Source organism: Aulostomus chinensis, chromosome 21 (assembly GCF_037954235.1).
Source record: "Aulostomus chinensis isolate RoL2024-O1b breed Wild chromosome 21, RoL_Achi_v1.0, whole genome shotgun sequence".
In the NCBI taxonomy this organism is placed as follows: domain Eukaryota; kingdom Metazoa; phylum Chordata; class Actinopteri; order Syngnathiformes; family Aulostomidae; genus Aulostomus; species Aulostomus chinensis.
Window position 1 is genome coordinate 3128654 of NC_141340.1, and position 20888 is coordinate 3149541.

At 43.6% G+C, this 20888-nt stretch overlaps 1 protein-coding gene across 1 annotated transcript in view; it reads right to left on the reverse strand.

The window, feature by feature from the left end:
- Positions 1–19298: 19298 nt before the first annotated feature.
- The window catches only part of LOC147241357 (uncharacterized), a 140502-nt gene continuing 138912 nt past the window's right edge, over positions 19299–20888 (reverse strand). The window contains exon 6 of the mRNA XM_086192338.1: positions 19299–19541. The gene's annotated coding sequence lies outside the window, so the exon portion shown is untranslated. The remainder of the gene's footprint in view (positions 19542–20888) is intronic.

The following is a 20888-nucleotide window of genomic DNA, read 5'->3' on the forward strand; positions in this document are numbered from 1 at the left end:
CATGTATCCACCTGGGTACCATAGCACCCAATTTAGATCTGAGTCTGCAGAGAGCTTCAGAAGTATTGAATTAAGCAGAGCATCCCCTGCCCGAAGCTTTTATCTGTGCACCGCTGCTACAGTCAGTGATTTAGCGTGGAAGGCCTCTGATTGAACGAATCTGACCTCAAATCTGTGAAATTGAACAGATTAGTGATTAACAGTAGAAAGCACTCAGAGAGCAGGGAGGCTCTGAATTAGTTATTGTGCTAATAGTGTAGGTGAAACTGGGTAACTTTGATAAAATCTCATTTAAATCACACTGACATTTGATTTAACACAAATGAGTCAAATCCCACTTCTGGCATGTAATTTACGAACCCCAAAATGTGGGTTAACAAGGCCTGTGATCAACCCTGAGCTCGCCGGATTGGCTCCTCGGCCACTTGTGTTCAGTTTCTGGAGTGAATCGCGGGTGTAAAGCTCAGAGCGAGCGCGGTTTTACAGCCTGTTCTGGGAATATAAACAAGCTTTAACGGCTGCAGGTGATGTTCACCCTCAGGGGACTCTTTAGGGGACAGCAGGGAGACAAAAAAAAATACATAATACATTAAAAACACATACAACAGAGATTAATGACATTTCCCCTCGACACTGTGCTAAGAACTTCAGAAAAACCTTAAAGGAGTTGTTTGAATACAAACTTCAAATTGGCATTGGCGGTTTGATGATGTACATTTACTCACACCGGCTATAATTATCCGCTCATACTTAAGTAATACACGACAAAGATTACATAAACATTTATTCATGAGTCAGGAGCCAGACATCAGAAAATTGCCTCTCATTGTTCTGGTGACAAATTCAGTGTTCAGTCTTTTTTTATTTACCTATAACTAACATTTACTTTAAGCATTCATATTTTAGAGGAAATCAGGACTTTTTACTCCACTATATTTATCTAACGCTAACAGTTACTTGCCATGGACTATGCAAATATGTAAACTTTTTCTTTTAATATTTAAGTGAACGCAATATTTAATAATTCCCTCAACAACAATTTTGAATGGAGACTTTTACTTTTACCAGAGTACAATTTTATCTTGGTATTTCTACCTTGATTTACATGAAGCAACTTAGTACCCAAATCTAAACATCAACCCAGTTCTAAGCTTAACCCCACCCCCACCCCCACCCCCCCAAAACAATCAAGTCTTAACCGCAAACTTGCCTTTCAAGGTGAGGAAGTGTGTCCTCGCAACGATGGTTTAAAACTCAAACCTGTCCCTCCAAAGACAGCTGAACAAACACACACATGGTTTATATTTCTCTCAGGTTTCTGTCTCTCGAGCTGCGGCCACTTCTATCTAATATCATTTTGCATCATGAAGAATTCAGCAACATCTCTACAGATGTCCATCACGAAAATGGTAATGACAGAAATTAAGTGACGCCAGTTCAGCCGGCTACATTATGTAGCTAATGCATGCCTCTCCCAGTTTCCTTACAAAGACATGACAGATCGGCTTTTATGCGCCCCAGTCTGTATTTGTCACTGGAGACGTGACAAACAATGTTCATGCTTTCCAGACAGTTTGATAACAGTAATTATGTCTTCAGCAGTCAGTCTGCTGTTGCATGTGGTTGATGAATAGATTTCCTTTATTTCACACTGGGGGAAAAAAAACCCAAACATTAAATAAATGTGTTCAAGAATGAATATTTTGTTGTTCATTTTGGGGTGAAAGTAAGAAGTAGACATTAAGACTTGACTATACACTATCAGATTTTTTTTCTGGAGTAATTCTGGTGGACTTGAGCAACCTAATCATATTTGACTTAGATACTTCCCGACCTTCCACAAAAGCTGAGAAAGGTCGTTACTGTGGTAAATTTTGTTTTTTATGTTAAGATTATTGAAGTTGAGTTACTTCTTTTTCAAAGGAAAACACGAGAAATCAAGATGACAACCTGACAGAATGGCACTACAAATCATCTTATTTTGAATAAATGGCTGTTTTTGAACTTATGTTGTGATCGTGAGTTCATTCATCTTGCAGTCACAAGTGAATGAAAGCTAACTGCAGCCATAATATCTGACTTGCACACTTTAGCACTTTAACATGGTATTGCAATCAATTGTCCTTAATTTCTGATACATTAAGTAGCGCGTAATAGCGCTGATAATGCCCAAAAAATAATGATAAAACCGATGAATTGTAAATACGTCCTCCCTCGTCGACATGTTTAAACTAATTCATATGAAATATTAGAAAATTTCAGATGCAAGAAACCTTTCTTCACATCTTCATCCTGATTCTCCAGGGATGAGCTGCAGGTTTTGATCTACGAGGTTCCATCGGTCTTCCTGACACACCCGTTTGACCTCAACGATGGCCGCCGATAAGATTTACACTGCAATGATGATGATCGGCGTAAAAAGATTGAAGCACACAGTTCTGCTCATCCTTTTCACCAAAAAGGGGGAATATCCAGGTGGGAAATTACCGCGGCTGAATGTTTCAGGATTTTGCCATCTTCTATTATAAATGTATTAGAAATCACACATTATTCTTCTGCATTCATTAGTGTTGACTGGCCGCAAAAACATTACTGCATGCACTTGTGACACGGCTGCAGCACCTTAGATTTCAGACTCCTTTAGAGGACATTCCTGCTGGCACCTACTTATGGAAAATCAGTTCACACACCTCTGCCAAGAGAGATAACTGCATGCTTTTCTGTGTCGCTGGCAGAGCTGCTCGGCTAATTAGCATCTCCCAGAAACCTTGAGTATTTCAAGTGCTTTGTTTTTGAGAAATTGGGCTGATTAGAGGGTAAACAACCTAGAAATGGAAGGTGCAACACATCTCTGCAGGACCAAGCTCTGTGTGTGTGTGTGTGTGTGTGTGTGTGTGTGTGTGTGTGTGTGTGTGTGTGTGTGTGTGTGTGTGCGCGCGCACTGGTCATATTAATGGCTCCAGCACGTATTTATCTGTAACCGTGATCATGACGGCTGCGATAAACAAATACTCAAGGTTTGCATTTGAGCTGGCAAGATAGAAAATTAGTCTTGGTGAATTGCTTCAAGACTTCAGCTGGTGCAGCACACAGTGGCACAAGTTCAACTCTAATGACTTTGCCAAAAGCATCGACATTGCTCAAATAGAAACTCGCCAAGAGAAAATGAGGAAAGTCATTACCCCGTCAGTTTTGTTCACTGATGAGAAGCACACTACTCTAACTCAACAACTGCCAGGGGCGAAAAATGAGCGCGAGAAAAGAATATAGCAACCCTGAAATTGGCCACTTCATTTAGGGGTAAACACGGACATTTACAGTGTAATTCTGTTCTGCATGACAAAACTCTCATTATCACTCCGGCAAAGGGATGAAACAACCTCATGATGCATCACCGAGAGGATCATCAAACTCAGCGAGCGGCGTGTCCTCGGTTAAATACCTGACTGGAGACGCTGCAGCGAGAAAGCAAATGTTTACGCTGTCTGGGGCTCCTGGTATTTAACGGCAGAATGAGGATGAATACGATGATGTCAGAGGCAGCGGGTCCAGTGATAGCAGGACACGGTTGGGGGTGAGATATGAATACGTAACAAGGATCTCAGTTTCGAAGCAGGAAGTCATGTGACAAGTGTTCCATGCGGTTGTCAAGCGACAAACTTAAAGGGACCAACATCCATAAAAAGAGCTTTTCCAAACAACAACACGCTCAGATTGTTGTTATGAAAATGTAAAGGAGAAATTATTAATTTTTCATTGGACTTTTATAATATAATGATAATAATCTGTGAAGAGAGAACATAACCATTCAGATGCTTATTATGTTGTCGGACGATCCGAAATAACGTCTGTCGTTAAGCTGGCCTCAGCAGTATTGGACCAGCAGCTGCGAGTACGTGGCTGCAAGAGCTGAAGCTCCGCCCACTTTCTGCACGCTGAGCGAAGCGAGTATCAACGAACACGCGGCAGGAGACTTCTTGTCATCCCATGAAATTATAACAATATGTCACGCAGAGTTTCTTGCTGACAAATGTTGGCGGTCAGCTGCACAGCTACAGCGAGCGGCGATACACACGGACAAACACAATTTATGCGTAATACATCAAAATGTGGTACATGAGGTGCATTGTGGGTACTGTGGTGGAAACACTGTCCTGGAGACTCGGCGGAGGTTAACTGGTTACTCCTCTACAGCGGCCGACAACCGTCGTTCACAAAACTACAAGACAACACTCGCTTCCTGCGGTTTTTGACAGCAGATCAGTTTTGAATATCGGCCTGAATAAGTGAAGAGCTGTAGGCGACCAGCTGCAACTTCTCAGCCAGGAAAGCTTTTCCTTCCACGGCGTGCTGCTGATTCACGCCACGTGCATCACAGCTGCTCACAGAATGATGAATGAATGAATGTTTTTACCAGTTCTTGATTATGGTGATGTTTTATACATGTCTGCTTGTTCCACCACGTTGCATTGCTGGATACTGTCTACCACGGCGCTTTAAGATTCATTACTGGCTGTAGAGCATGAACCCATCCCTGCACTCTGTACACAAAGGTAAGCTGGACTTCTCTCTCTGTCCGTGGACTGCATCATTGGTACACCTTCATTTACAACATCACTGGTAACCTTCCGTTCTATCAGTCTTCATACATCACATTCACACCAAACATGTCTTCCAGCTTACACTCACAGGATCATTTTCAGGCCTCGGTACCCAGAACTCGCACTGAGTTTGGGAAAAGGGCTTTTTCTTTTTCTGATCCGATTGCCTGGAATGGACTTCAAAAAACTCTCAAACTGCAGGCTCTCACCACCATATCTTCTTTTAAAACACAGACTTTGGACATTTGAAAGACCGAAAAGGGACAATGTAATTGTTTTGCTTAATAATGTATTCACATTTCCATGAACCTGACCTTCTCTCCTCAGTGACCCTTTGTAAAGCCCCGCCTCCCCCTGCCTCCTTGCTTCGACTTTTATCTACTTTTGGCCTTGTTTCACTGCTCGTTTTTTCTCTGTACCACGTCGCTTTGTTTGTTCTTGTCTGATTTTGTGTTATTTTGCTTGTTTTAGATGTTGCCATTTTGGCCAGGTCTCGCTCGGAAAAGAGATCACCTGATCTCAAGTGACCACCTGGTAAAATAAAGGTTAAATAAAAAAATAAATGAAAAAAGGCCAATTACTGCCGGGCTTGTTTTATCAAGAACGAGTTTGTTTTGCCGCCCCCGGTTTTGCTTTGACCACCAGAGAATAAGCTGATAAACCAGGACCGGAACCTGAAGAAATGTGAAGTTTTTCTCAACTCAGAGAAAGTGTTGTTAGTCGGCCTCCATCTTAAATCATCGACCGATGTATTGACGAGCTGTTTACCTCACAGTGGCACCGGCTGAGGCTGCAGAATTCTGATCAAAACCCAAAATGTCTTGGGGAAACTGAAATTTTGAGAGCTCAAAAGGTCGTTGGGCTACATCTTGTGGGAACCGCTAATGTCTGGACTGATTTTTGTGCCAATCCATCTTGAAAACGGTTCAATATAGATGATTAGAAATTTGACCTCTTGTTGGCACGCAGAGAAAAGTTGTGGGGAACCCCAAAGTTATAAAGGTTCATAGACCACGAATGTCTCGATCAACTCTTGTGGCAATCTATCCAGGGGCTGTCCACGGTCTTCAGCTTCATCGAAAACAGTTTGTGTGGTTAAAAAAACATTATTAATACAATGATATAGAAACGAAACTTTGAAGTAAAGTGGGTACGGGTTATTATATGTGCCATATGTCAATCAGAAAAGGATTTATTTAAATCTCTTAGGCGTCATGGATAGCTAAAAAAAAAAAAAAAAAAAAAAAAAGAATAAGCATCACCCAGTGTTTTTATCAGCTAATTCAAAGAAATTCATCCTTGTGTTTGATGGCAAGAGACACAAGTTTGCCGGCGTCCTCGGAGAGTAATTACCAATCACCGGATCATCCCTTGACAATTAGAAAGCCATCTGGAGAGGCTCTGTTTTCATCTTATATTCGAAAGTTTTTGGGGTGTTTGCTCAAAATAACATTGCTGTAACAAGGCAGCACAGTTAATGATAGCGGCTGAAACAAAAATGCTACAGAATCCAAGCTTTCACAATGCAGGGTATTAAATATTTGTAAGATATCTTCATAGAAGTTATGCATAATTTCTCGTTCATAATCATACCAGTGCCCTTGTGCAAACCCTTACAGCGGGAAGCTCAAGTATAATACCAGACTTTCTATTTTAATACCATTTTGACAACACTGAACTTAAAAGTCTGGTAAGATTTAGGCTCAAAAAGCACTCACTAAGGCAAAAATAATGCCAATAAAGACATAAATGAAAAACAAGAGTTCAAAATGTCCTAAACTCTCAATTAAAACACTCGCTTTTGTTGCCCAAACAACAGCAGCAAGTTATACAGACGTTTGACTAAAAAAAGGCAGGTAGAAAGCAGCAATCGTCTTGATGTCTCACTGAAAACGAACACCTGAGTTTGTCTCACACCTGGTTCTCAGAGCGGCAGCCGTAAAGTTCCCGGCAATAAACAATTTGTTCTCGCGCCCGAACGACAGCTGCGGTTGTCCAGATGTGCTGCTTAAAAAGTAATGGTTTTGCCACGAGGGACACGGCTTCAAATGTCCCAAGGTTCCTCAAAAAAAAAAAAAAAAAAAAGAAGGAAGCAGGAAATCTGCAAACGCCGCAGATAAAAAAACAAATGGTCACAGAAGTGCAGACGTCCCCTCAACAACGAATTCCAGCAGCGAAGTCATTCTCATATTACTACTGGGAGTTTACGCTACACCACTTTGTAAACCAAAACATAGATCTCAAATCCATACCGTTAGACAACAAGCAGCGGCAGCTTTATCTGCCACCGGGGGGCGGGGGGTGGTTGTAGGTGTGGATCAGCAGAGGAATGCAAGCGTTGCTGCAAGCCTGCATTTTCACAGAATGGGCGTAAATGGCAGATTATGCATGAAGCCCCTTGCAGACAAGGTGACCCCTGAGAACAAGGCTGTGTTTGGAAGATATGGAGATCAGTGTGGTCATCCATGACTGCCAGTCTCTCACTCCACACGCCAGCCTTCCCGGGCCAGAGCAGAGTTCAAGATAGAACGCAGCCCGGCAACGCATTCACACATTTGCAACTTTATCTCCGACATTTCTACGAGGCATTTGATTCTCAGACGGATGATTATTTACAGAACGAGGAGAGAGACTCTTTGGGGATGACAATGAGTGGAGGAATTCCACAGTGAACGGAGGCCAACGAGCAGAATTGTGTTTATTCAAAGAGCAACCTTCACTACAAACACCACCAGCGAGACCAGGAGCAGACCCAACTGCTGCAACCCAACAGCCTTCAGCCCAGTGAATATGACGCACGCAGAAGTTGCGACCTTCCCAATCACTGCCCGATCAATTGTGGGCGTAAACCAAGAGGACATGTTGTGTTTATATTGGCCCTGTGGGTGTCGCAGACGTGCCATGTGAGCTCTCAGCGAGGACTCGTGTCTGTTCATGCTGGTGTGTGTTTTCTTTGATTGTTCCATTCCTGCCTCAGGACACAGCTGTTTCTGCTGCTTGGAATGAGCCACCTGGAGAAGCTCATAGAACGCAAAGACAAGCGGCGCTGCTGATGTGGTTGTTGCAGGATGAAATGCAAAACTTCAGCATTATGGAAACACCGTTGTGCAGGCAGCAACAACTGCGAGACTGGAGTTAATCACGTCTTGTTAGTCGGATTAAGACATACAGCACCTGAAGCCTGGGATCATTTTACAGCCGTCTTTGTGTCACAGGCCACTGATTGCACATTGGGTTTGTTTGTTTTTTTTATGTTAACAAGATGATAAATTTAATCACCATAGATGCTGGGGAATTTTTTTAGATGTTCCCCGTGATGTCTGAAAAACAACACAGCCGTGCAGCAGGGCGGCTCAGGTGATCTGGTTGATTCGGCGTTTCGAGAAGGAAGGCAAGACAAAAGTGCGATTTCTTTTTTCATGAACATTGACAGGAGCTGTTTACTGTAACATTTTATGCACTGCAGGCTTGATTTCTGATGAATTGAAAATTTGGCAGGATTATTGCTGTACGACAGTCTGAAGATGCTTTCGAGCTGGTTGGGTGTCATTTGGGTTAAACGCGTGGGAGGAGATAATTCACTGTTTTCCACGTTTTGAGGAAAAACAGATTGATGAAACTGTGAAACTGCTGGCAGCTGAAAACACAGGAACTTCGATGCTCGCTGGGGTGTAACTTTGGTTGCTAAATTGTACAGCTGATTCCTTCTGACTTTTCAAAGATAAGACAGTTGCTGTAGCGCCACCGTCGGGACTGCTGGCCCACAGAGCCAGTTGAGGACGTTTAGCATCCGACTGGAGCTGTGAGTAAAGGATATTTACACGCATGGGAACATGCTTTTCCTCAGTAGAAAGAAAGAAGAAGGGAAAATACACAGGGGCGGCTAAAAACAACATAAAAATGTAGGATAATTGTTCAGTTTCCAGCCCTCTCCCTTGATCCATGCAAGGAGAGCTAACAAGTTGCTCAAAGTACAGCTGCTGCTAAAGCGTCAGCTCATGTAAGTCGGGTGGAGATTCATTCCAGGAAGCTACTGTACGGTCGTGACTGCATGGACTTGTTTCATCGACTTCAGAAACAAAGACGGAGATCAGAAGGGTCCAACTTGGCCCTACAACAGTGAGCAGAAGGCTGGAGACACTGTCAGGGGACGCGGGCGTGTTGAAGGGCCTGTCGCTCTGAATTCTCCTCACTGCCGGCTGATGAATCTCTGGATATTCCGGACACAGCTCAGCTATTTGTTAGAGCGGCTCTCTAGGATTCTACCACAAAGGGAGAACTTTCTCTCTCTCTCTTTTGCAGTGAGAAACGGAGCTGGAGAGGCGATGATGTTGGTTTAGAGATGTGTCGACCCAAGGGGCCTGGCGAAGGACGCTGTGTGTGTGTGTGTGTGTTCTCTGGTTTTGTAGCTACTTTGATTTATCAGGCTGAGATGGACTTTTCTCAAGTGATGACACTGGTGATTAAAGTGAGAACCTTGGTTTAAGTTGTTGACTTGCTGCCTGAGATAAAAAAGTTTTGTTGACAAGGAGCGTGCAGGGGGAGGAGCAGGGGGAGGAGTCAGACGTTGCCGGCTTGGGAGATGGACACCTGCCCCACGTTCAAGGCTGAGCTCAGTGTTTGAACCACGTCTGAAGCGAGCTTCAACATTTTCAGGAGAAATGTCAGAGGCCATTAAAGACAAGGATGCGTTTCAATCAGGGTTTTACTGCTGCACTGATGAGGGATGTCGTAGTCCAACCCAGAACGCAGCCCCAACCAGAGCACCTCAGGATGGTTGCACTTTAGAGTTTGTAAACCAACATTTTTGTTCAGTTTTGCTGTTGTTTGTAGCTATGGGTCAACATTAGCATCAAGCTAAATATACATGGCTGGCTCTTCCTGCATTCTGGAGTCAGAGACAAGTAACGCGGGAGGGAAAACCTTCTTCGAGACATTTATTTGTGAGCACTAGAAAAGGTAAAGTAGACATAAAATGGGTCTGTTTTGCTTCTCCACTGCTGCTTCATGCTAATTACGCGCGACATTTATCGTGCATGTGTGAGAGTAGAGCTGTAACGTTAGCTGACAAACTGCTCTGTCAGTGCAGCCTCACTTCACAATGCCATTACAGGGGAACTGTTGCAGCCATGTGACTCTCTGGAGTCGGAGTGACGCTGTGACCCAACACTGTCTCATTGCAACAGACAAACAGGCTGAGCTGCCTGTCAGCGTGCCGGCTCCTGTCGCTGGATTCGATTATTTTCATCTGTGGAAACGCCGTCCCGGGGACGTAAGTGTCAGCAGCCAGTCTTTCTGAACACGCGGCGAGGAGAGGAAGCTTCTTGTTCTCATCCCGCGACGTCAAACAACAACGTTCCTAGCTTGTCAAATAGCAACACTTCCAATCTCCCCGTGCGTCTTCCATCACCACACACGGCACCCTTTGGTGTCTGTGAGAGACGGCGCTACCTTTCAACTGACTTCAATCCAAACCTATTTGTGTCGATATCAGACGCCGTTCGACTTGAAGGTGTAGAGGGGGAGTCTGCAGAAGGAGACGGGCTGAAGCGCCGGACGGGTCCCAGAACGCCGGACCAGTGTTTGATTCCTGTTTACATGTTTCTTATTTATGTACGTGACTCTAATCATCCCGGCGGCTCCTGCTCAGCCCGCAACCCGTCTGGAGCGCCAGTCTGCCACCAGCCGGCAGCCTCAGCCGGGGTGATAATGACTCGACTCACTGTGGTTTTGTGTCGGGCATTTGGATCCAGAAACCTTTAGGCTATGGCCTGTTTCATATACTAGTTACACAGGGTTTTAACTGCTCTGAGAGGGTGATAACATAAAATATCTGCTTCACAATATGGATTTACTGTCAGTTGTAGCGTGGGGCCATGAGAGCATACAGGGAGGAGATGATCAAGAGCACGTCTGAGTCCAGAATGTCGATGAAGTGCATGACATCCACGATTCAGTCCAACTAAAACTGACAAACCAAAAGGAAACACAGCTCGTTTTACACTGAGGACTCAGACAGAGGCTGACTTCATTTCTTCATTTTGATCTGAACTGGAATCTCAGTTATAACATCCAGTTGTTTCGGTCTCAGCCAGAATAGGATTCGTCTAGCTTTGCCTTCCAAATACTCACCAACGGGTGTCTCAGTGTGAGTGTGTCTCCAGAACGCAGGAGGACGCAGCCACGTACGTTTAGCCTCAAGCTAATTGTGACGACGGCTAACAACAACTGCCCAAAAATATCAGGAAACCACCTGTAACACCAAACTGCTCCAAAACCACAAACACTGGCATCCGTTGAGTCCACAGCTGGATTAAGAAGACAAGGATTATATCACATGACGAGCTGGAGAGTTTGAAAACAGACACCTCTTTTTTGGGGGGGGTGGGGTGTTGTTTAGTTAGCTGTCAGTGTCAATTAGCTTCAAGCTAAAGATAGGTGGCTGCTCTTCTACAACAGCACTGCATATATATATATATACATATATATATATATATATATATATATATATATATATACACACACATATATATACACACATATATATATACATATATATATATATACACACACATATATATACACACATATATATATACATATATACATATATATACACACACATATATATACACATATATACACACACATATATATACATATATACATATATATGTATATAAATACATGTATGTGTATATATGTATGTATATATATGTATGTATATATACATGTATGTATATATACATGTATGTATATATATATATGTATATATGTATGTATGTATGTATGTGTATATATACACATATATATATACATACATATATATATATATATATACATACATGTATATGTATATATATATGTATGTATATATATATATATACATATATATACACACACACACATTTACATTTGGGGGTAAAATACTAATTTATACACGTTTCGTCCAAACTGTCAGAAGCTGGACTCAAAGATTCATGCTCCTGATATGTGATGTGATGAATATTTCACTCTACCCAGAACAACTCAGTGACTCCCACGTTTCATGTACTGAGGTTCTCACAATTAACTTGTCTGTTATACAGTATTTTGTGGCTTTTCAGCGCTACTGACTCTCAGTCTGTCCTCCAGCCCTCCCCAGAAAGCCCTGGGATCCACTGGGTCCCCTTGAATGAGTGAGCGGGCCGCTCCTGCGGATCCTGCCTGTGCGTCACGTGTGATCCAGTTTTGTACCTGAACATCTCATTTATTGGCAACTGTGCAACTGCTGCTCAGCAGAAAATTGTTGCACATCAGCTCCGGAGCAATAAACTTTCAACAGTCTTCAACTTTTTGCCTTTGTTCTGACACCTTTGAGAGATCATTTCTTATATTTCTTTTCCCTTAAGATGCCTTCTGAAATCATGTCAGAGTGTTCAAAGTAACTCAGGCTGATGTTGCCCTATTTCAGTGACAAGACAGGCAAGGGAGCAGTATTCTTCTCAAAAACAATGATCCGCTGTGGAGATACTCTCAATACTGTCTTTTTTTTGGTGTGTGTGTGTGTGTGTGTGTGTGTTTGGGAACGGATTCACTCACGGCACTACAAAGTTTAGACGTCGAGAAGGGATCCCCTCACTCATCCGACAATCTTTGAAAGTGAGGTTGTTATCCGTCTCTGTTGCTGGCTACTTTGACTACAGTGGTTCAGTCAGACATCCACCCTGGTAAGGGATAAACAAAAAAAAAGTTTTGGAAGCTGACAAAAGCAACAAAGACTTACCCAGCTGCAAAGCTATTTTCTGATGTGTCATCAGTGTCCTCTGCAAAACCTTCACCCTGCTCAACTGCGTGGCGTTCTCGTCTGAAAGTCACTGGTTGGCTGTGAATTAACCATGGGCCACCCGCTGACGCTCCTCTCATGCGGGGCCAAAGGCAGGTTCTAAAGCCAGAAAATAATTGATGGAGGCGTGTGAGCCCTCCCTGGTGCCACCAGGTGTGTTTGCTGCTCCCTCGGCTTCATGCACCCGACGGAAAAATGGAACGAAAAAAACCACCACAATACTTGGGACAAAATACAGGAGTCCCTTTGTCTTTATGCCATCGTCATGGAAGCAGGAGGTGCATTTCCTTTTCATCACATCTCTTGTTTTTTCTTGTAATTGCTAAACTGATTTTCAGTGACTTCCCATCAGGTGACCTGGAGACTCAGAATCAGTGCGTCGTTCCTGGAAGTCTGCTCCTCCTATCATTTCACCATCTCTAATATCTGGGACGAATGTTGCAGTGAGGCTGCAAAATTCTGTGTTAGGTTTCATTACTTCCTGTATTTAATGTGAAAGTTCTGGCACAAACTTCAGTGTTTTTTCTTATCCGATGCAAAAATTCACCATTTTCTCTTTCCATCGGCGTCTGTGTCACGTGACCCAGAGAGCCCAAGTAACTCAAAGTTACGGGACTGAATATTTAGGGCAGGCGTTTGATTTTATTTCTATAGTTTTGGAGGGTCGTGTTTCTGAAAGGCAGCTCTCTCACACACACACACACACACACACACACACACACACACACACACACACACACACACACACAGTAACCGTGTCTTTCTCTCCAGCACGGTGCAGCACGCTTTAGCCAGCTGGATAATTCTGACTGTACGCATGCGTCGCCCCATTTGACGGTATGTTTTCTGTCTGTAGATGATGAATGCCCACTCCGGCTCATGGTGACGCGCATTTTCACAGTCAGAGGTGACCAGCAAACAAGTATTCAGACCCAACAACAACGGCGGCAACAGCACCAGCGGCTCAAACAAACACCCGGGCTGCATTTTCCCGCTACAGACGTGTGTCCACTGTGTTTCTCATGTTTCAGGCCTTTTAGAGGACGGAGAGACAGCATGCAAGGACGCGTGCATGCATGACGGCAGGAGTTCTGGGTGGAGGGAGGATTCACGCCAACGGAAAGCCTTGATATCTGCTCCCACAGCAGAACAACAACAAAACAGAATACGCTTTTTACAACTTGAAACATACAGGAATCAGACGACTTAGACAGCATCATTTTCCATATTCAAAGGAGAGTTGGGAAAAACACACATTTGCTCACAATCAAGATACCATGTGTTATTATTTAGAATAATTAATGACTTATTTACATCATGAATCATAATCATATTAAATCAGAAGGAATCTGGATGCCATCTAATATCTGAAGTGATTTAAACACAGTTCTGAAGTTGTTTTCTTCAGAATTTTGTTTGAATCTCATGCAAAAGTGATGGAAGTCAGGAATGGGAAGCGCATTTCTCCGCCTCTGGCCTGCGAAGCTCTTCCTTCTGCTCCGACGCGTCATCACGCCGCTCCAAACCTCTCAGCTAAAACGCCTCCAGAATATCCAGCTCTCTTTGGCTCAGAGGGAGCGACACGTGAAGCCCAACTCTCTCCCTCCCTCCCTGGACTCACGAAAGCAAACGTACACCACAAAAAAAAAAAGAAAAAAACGTGCGGCGTCTGGTGACTGTTTCATTCTTCTATCCAACTATTCATGCTAAATACCAAGAATATAAAATGAAACGTTCCTTAGTTCAGCGTCACTTTGCTTCCTCAGACTGTCCTCTTCTCCAGAGCGTGTCAAACACTGGGTGAGCAGTGACTCCTCCTCAAGACGGCGTTGCCCACGGTAGTGAGCTCCTGCATCCGAGTGTGAAGCTGAGGCCTTCTGCTGCTGTCCGCTCACTAAAAAAGTGGGAAAAAATATGATCCGTTCTTATGGTGCACATAAAAAAAAACCCTGCCACTTACAGTTACAGGCAGATTCACCACGGAAACACCGGCACAAGACAACACCGTAACTCACGTCGGTGTTATTGACACGGTCATGTTCATGGCGGTAGTTTATAGCCCTGTTGCGTTTTACTGCGAGTGCTGCTGCTACTTTTGTTCACGCACTCGTGTCTTGAGTCAAAAGCACACAGAAACCGTATCTGGACTGGATTTAGAGCGAAGCGGACCTCGGTGCCAGACAGCTGTTCCTCTGTTTGTTCTCCTGCTCCGGTAAAAGCCACCGTGGGCCCTGTCAGGGCAGAATGTGGATTCAAACAACCTCTTCATCTGCATGTCAAGAAGCTTAATTGTCATTCAGACATAATAACCTGCAGTGCAGCATATGGGTCCGGCAGCAAAGTGTGCAGAAGGTGCCAACACATGGCCGCTTCATGAGTCTAATGAAGAGTAAACCTCAGGGGCGCCGCGCCGACAGCTCCCACGCTTAAAGAAAGAATGCAGCCGAAGTTTGGACATCTGCTTGATCGCAGCTTATCCAGCACACACTCATGTTTCAATTGACAGATTATGACAGACGTGGCATGATGAGGCAGCTGTACAGAAATAGAGTATTAATGAATTTGCTTGCTGGCAGAAGTAGAAGGTGCACTGGGAACTTAAATAAAACTCTCAGAGTTTAGACTTCCTCTCTCAGAACAGTGAGTCATGTCGAAGGACCAAACTCCAAATTGGATTTCAATTATTGATGCGTTAATTAGTTGCATCCAGTGAGGGTGCAGATCATTTTTAGATGTACTTTTATCAACACTTGCACCTCCACTGATCACATGACCGGCTGAGGGGGCTCTGGTCTGTTCGCAGGGTTGAATTCGACAGCTGAATCTCACTAAACCTGGTTCAGGGGTGCAGCTTGGACCAAAGAGGGACCCCTTTGGGTTTGGAGCAGATCAGTTAAACAGGACTACAAACTGCTTCTTTTTTTTTCCTTCTAAACAGAAGTTTGTGCCTTCTGGTTTAGACGTCTACTGCTTTTATTATTCAAATTTGTGAATGTTGTTTTATTTATCATCGGTTTCATTTTGATATCAAATGCCTTGAGTTATTTGCTGGTAACATTTTGATATCTGAGAACTGAATGTGTAACGAAACAAAAGCAAGGCTCTAAGGCACTGGTCCAGGGAGTTCAGCACAGTACTTGAACACCAGAACTTTTCAGGGCTGCATGCTGCGCTGAATACACCTTTATGACAGCTGAGGGGCTGCAATGTGGATTCTGATCATCGCAGTTAACACATTTGGTAGCGGAATGAGCTGAACTTAACCGACTGAGTGTTCAAGTTCCCTGAAAAATTCGGAGTGAAACTCAAATAAGTGCATTTGAATCTGAAGCTTGAGAGAATAAAGAGAAGTCCTACTAACGCAGTTGCTTGGATTACCGATGTAAAGCCATTAGTTTACTGGAAAATAACAAACAAGAAGAAGGAGTTGGTTTTTTTTTTAACAAAATAAGATGTCTTCAAATACTAAGACCAGTTTAGAATTAAGAAAATTGAGGTCAGCAGACCCGCGCCATGACAGACAGCGCTGTGTGAGAAATGGAATCCTTTAAGTTCCAGTGGAAATCCTCCTGTGGTGTCTGGGGTAGTGAACACACAGCTAATGAGGTGTCTCTGCACCTCGCTGATGCCTTGAGGGTCTGCAGCTCTGCAACAATGTCTGCAGCCGTCTCTGAGTAATGTGTTTTTCCCGCCACATGAGATTGGGTTCCCTATAGAAGCTATAGTTTGGCCATTAGAATCACTGTTTAAGGTTTTAGCTGCCGTAAGTTACAGGAGGGATCCGGGAGCCCGGGACCGCTGCCTACCCATGCAGGTGTGTAACGCTACCTCGCTAAACTGCTGCAGCTTTCTGGCATGTGTGGCGCTACTGCTGCTACGGCTAGTTGTTGCTACTGTTGGCTGTTTTGTTGTTGTTGTTGTTGTTGTTGTTGTTGTTGTTGTTGTTCATAGCTTTGGAGGAGTTGGAAATGAAGTGAAAATTATTTATTATTTTGGATGTGTGTCTTGGGGGCCGCATGGCTCAGAGGTAGCGTGGCCAACTAGCAAATGAAGGGTCGCCGGTTCGATCCCCACTCCCCCGGGTGACTGTGTCCAAGTGTCCTTGAGCAAGATACTGAACCCCTAATTGCTCCTGATGGCCCTGCGACGGACTGGTGACCCGTCCAGGGTGAAACTGGCCTCTCCCAATGTCAGCTGGGACAGGCTGCAGCCTCCGTGACCCTAACAGGATAAGAGGCATAGAAAATGGATGAATGAATGACTGTGTGTCTTGTGTTTTTTGTTTTGTTTTTTTTCTGTATTTTTCGAGTTGACTCTGAATAAAAAACACAAAATTAAATTAAAACTTGATTCCAGGACAGTGGGAACATCCAGGCCTGATCTAGAAAAGGTTTGGCTCAGTTCTGGCTCAGTTCTGGCTCTGGCGTGGGTCACATTGTGGCCAAATATGAATGTCTATCTGGGATGCAGTACAGTTACAGTAAGAACGAATGAATGAACCTAAACCAGAAGTGAGAGTCAAGGTCTCGGTCGGGTGTTACTTCAGCATGAAGTCAGACATTAAACGTTGGAGAATCCGAAATATTACCCATCACCGCAGGAATATTAATGTCTGCACACACTAACACAGACCAGCACTCTGTGGACCATTTTGAACCTAAATACTTCATGAGCATCATTTGAATGTGCGGTTGTGTTTTAGTATATCACTTTTACTGCTGAATTATTGAAAGAGAGGAAAAAACATTCCGCCTTCTTTTAGGAAATATGGGACCAGTAACAAGACATTTGGATTCAAATTTACTAAACTAACGCTCACTTAGAAATAAAAAAAGAGGCTTTTTCAGGACATTTGGTGATCCTTCAACGCCATCATGTCGTCTGAAAAGCATTTGAGTGTCGCCTGCCTTCGCCACAATAAAATCATTTTCTAACAGAGCGGATTTTTTTCCCGTTGGACCACAGCAGGACTTCCTCTGGCCCCTCGCTCAGACGTCTTGAATTTCAAGGAGCGAACCCTCAAGGCCTTTAATAATGAAGCACCGCTCACAATTTCAAAGAAGTTTATCATGTTTAATTTCACTGAGCCGTGTCTGTCAGAGAGGCGGCGCCATGTCAAAGACCTACATGTTTAATGAACTTTCATTTACTGGACTAAATAATTCAGCCGTCACTTTGATGAAAGCGGCATAATTCTCGTCGCTCTCATGGTTGACAGTTTTTACACTTTGTCTAAACACGATTACCCAAGCGCATTACGCAACTCGCATGTGCTGCATGTGACGAGTCCTAATTTTGCTTGTCTTCAATTAACTGTTCAAAAGACAAATATTTGCTCTGTACACTGAGCTTAGACTGAGAATGAGTGGAATCATATTTCAAGGGAAGTTTTCTCAGCTCAGTCTGCACGAAAATCAGCAGGACATCATAAAAACCTGTACACTCACGAGCCCAGCACGTCCGAAATGTAATACCAATAAATAACTGCATTTATAGACGGTTTCTCGTGAGAAAGTATGAGTTGGGAAGGTGGGAGGGGAGTCGGACGTCATAAATCCAACACCAAATTTGCAGTGGGAGCTGTTTGATTCCCGTTGGTAGCGGTGAGTAAAGCATGAACCTCTTTATCCACCACATTAATCTTTCCAGGTTTATTCTACCGAACCCTTTTTTGCTCATCTCCTCTCAGTGGGATGTGAATGTGTCGATGTAGCAGCTTTTCGCAGCCAAACTTCCGCCCTTACAGCCTTTGAAGCAGTATAACAATGTCATAGTGCTCTTATACTTGCCTCACGGATCAAAAATTCAGTGTTTAAGGGCAAAGGTATGTGGCTTTCCAGGGGGAAAAAAAACGTTCAGTTTTTGAGTATTTGCACCCCGACGGGAAGGTAACATGATGACCGTTGGGTTTGTTGGCTGGAAACAAAAACTAACGGACAGATTTTGATTAAATTTGAGAGAAAGAACTGTAGAAGGAGACAAAGTGATTTTCTTGAGGGGGTGATCCAGATCCAGAAGACTCCTCCAGTTCCCGGTGGAAATTATTTTCTTTTTTGGATATGTCGTAGATGAATTTGGACCTATTTTCAATTTATCGGCGAATATATCTGGAAAACTTGAGCATATTTTGATGAACACACTCTGATTCGATGATCCAAATGTCCGACGGTTGGTTCTAAACCAGAACATTTAGGATTTTAACGATACTACGATCAAGACTCTGTGGCGATACTCCCTCTCTGTGAAAGACTGCCTCCATTTCCCAACAGGAGTAAACAGTTGACATTTAAATCATGAAGGATGTGGCTCTTGCTCACAATAATCCTTCTCTTTTTAGGGGGAAAGTATATATATTTGACCTCCTTAGTATCAGACTGCGGACTGTCATCCATGATTGGTGGGCCAAACCTCCACGAACCTGTTTGCAGCATTAATCTGAGTGTGATGGTGACAGTCTGCTGTTCATCTGCTGTAACAAGCAACCAAACTTCAGGCAAAACCTGTTTCCGAGTCCCGCAGAGTCACACTGGGACACTGTGTCCACTAGATTGCGTTGTAATAATTGAAAACTTGTCCTGTCTGGCTCAATAAACAAACCAAAGAACCATCTTCCATTCATCTCAGAAACGTTTCCCCCTCAAATCCAATCCAATTGCAACCTTTTGCTCCCCGCAGCCATCTATTCTGAGCTCTCTAACTTCATTTTCTCCATACCTCTAGCAAGGCGCCCGTGTTGTGGCTACGTCAGTTACCGGCGGCGTGATAGATGGCTGAGCTGCTGATTGAACTGATTCAAAAGTGCATTCTTGAAGGGGACAAATGATTGCGGGTTGACCATAAAAGTAAGTGAGACTATTTTGCAAACTCTGGTCTTTTTTTTTTTTTTTCTTTTTTTTAATGGAATATTAATGCTACACTTTCAGGACAGCGAACGACTCCATTTGTTCACAAACTGACGTACGGATATCCCATCAAGGACCTCATCAAGATCTGCTACAACACTCGTGCTAGAACATCCAGTCAAAAGTGATGCCCGCTTCAGTCTTCACAACGAAGCCGCAGGTCCTTGGAGTTGAACGGCCACTCTTTCACCTGCGCCTGATGAAACAAGTCAGCTGAGAAATGGAAAAACTCTTTTAATTATTTAGCAAACTGCTGCATGGAGTTAAAACACAGTTCACATCATCACGTGGATGAGCAGAGAGCTACGGTCACAAACCCACACTCCCCAAACAGTCTGGCACCTGGTGAGCTGCCACGCAAATGTTTCCGTTTTCATAGAGCGACACGGCACGAACACGCATGAACATGGCCTTCAACGTTGCTTGTTTAGGATAGAAACATGAGACAAATACTTTTCTATCAGCTTTTGAGAAGTGGACATGAGGCGTATGAAACACAGACAAGTCAGCCATCTTGCAACCCTGCGCCTGTGGGAATACATGATTGACTGTGTTGACACGGTCCTCCATTTTCTGATGCTAACAGAATCATTTGGCTTGCAGTTCATCTGAGCTGCAAAAGGGATTTGTTTCAGCATCAGAGTTCGATTCATTTGGTCAGGTAACGTTGTCAAAGTGTAGAAGAGCAACGTTAAAGCCAACTGTGAGCTAACCAGACCTGGCCGGTTCGTCCTCGAGGGAGCGCGGGGATATCGCCATGGATAGAAACTCCATCATACTGTGAAATTCAGAGATTTTCCAGGCAGCAAGTGTATGTGAGCTACTTTGGCTACATTTGTACGTAGCCATCATTCTGCTAAAACAAAGTCAGCGCTAACGGCAGAATGCCTTGCAAGAAACATATTAAAACTGAATTCCTGTCGGTTATACGTCTGTAACACCAAACCAACCACACAGCCCCGCCTCAGTTTACCATCAATTCATCAAAGCCATGAGGTCAGAGCCTTGACACCACAAATGAATGTTGCACATATTCTCCATTTACATAATTATCTGCATAAGCTGGCTGAACTGATGATAGCAACGGTGTGACGATAATGACGGCTATGCTAGGAGAGACAGGGAGAGAACCTCCAGAGAAACTCAACAGTTTCAGAGGAAACTTGGACATAAGCAGCAGACACGAGCCAAAATGAGTCGCAGTGACTCGAATATTACATCCGTTTGGCATAAATGATTCATTTTTGTTTTGAAATGGATGAAAATGACAGCTAATTATTGTATCTGCACAAACCCCAGCCTTTAAAACTCTGGTTCAATAATTTATTGGCGGATCACCCGGGTGATCCAGTGCCCTACCCTCAATCCCTGAGCATTGGAATAAAATATGGAAAATGCGCATCAATGCCAGCAGCTGACTGTTAAAATCAAGGCTCAGTCATCACTCATTAAAATTACATCTGGAGAATAAAGAATAAAAGAGAAAGACAACGGCCTCGGGCTGAACTTTTACCTTGGAGTGACATCATCTGTGAGCTTCCCGCTCGCCTGCAGATGTTT